Raw genomic sequence first — 701 nt, forward strand, 5'->3', positions numbered from 1 at the left:
ACTAGGGGGTGCCGGGGCTCAGGGCTGGGTCCACAGTGTGTGCCCAGTGGGTGGGGGGCCTTGCAATGTGATGGGAGGACAGGACAGCACCCCATGAAGGAGAGCAGGGACATGAGGGAGAGGGCTGGGTAAGGGGTCTTCTCCTGCCCCCCAGGCCTCTGCACCCCACAGCCCTGGCCAGGGCATCCCTGACTTTGCTTAAGCTGCATGAGTTTGGTTTCTGGAACTTGCACCCAAACTATTCTTACTGAAGTGGAAATGACACTACAAACCAGAGCCCTGGAGACAGTCTCAGTGTCCCTGTGTAGCTGCCCTAGAAGCAGGGCCGGGTGGGCTGGGCCGGAAAACCCTCCACGGGGCGCTTTCTGTGTAATTGCTGTCGGGACCTGTCACATGGTGGCCCGTTCCAGTGCGGACACCACGAAACCGACCAACTCCAGGCTTTTGACTGTACAAATGACTTCTACTTGGATGTGGTTACTCAGTAAATACTTAACAGTGACCCTCTCAGATAGCCACCAGGCAAGAACGTGAGAGATGAACGGTGGCTTTTCAAGCTATGGGGGCGATTAGGAAGTGAGCAGGGAATGAAGCCAGAGTTTTCTCTCCGGTGACTTCCCCTCCTGCCTCCCCCTCCCCTTCAGGAGCAGAAAAGAGTCAATACAAAACTGTAAGCCCTAGAATAGGCTAAGACAAGTCCC

The sequence above is a fragment of the Lagenorhynchus albirostris genome, chromosome 13 (assembly GCF_949774975.1).
Source record: "Lagenorhynchus albirostris chromosome 13, mLagAlb1.1, whole genome shotgun sequence".
In the NCBI taxonomy this organism is placed as follows: Eukaryota; Metazoa; Chordata; class Mammalia; order Artiodactyla; family Delphinidae; genus Lagenorhynchus; species Lagenorhynchus albirostris.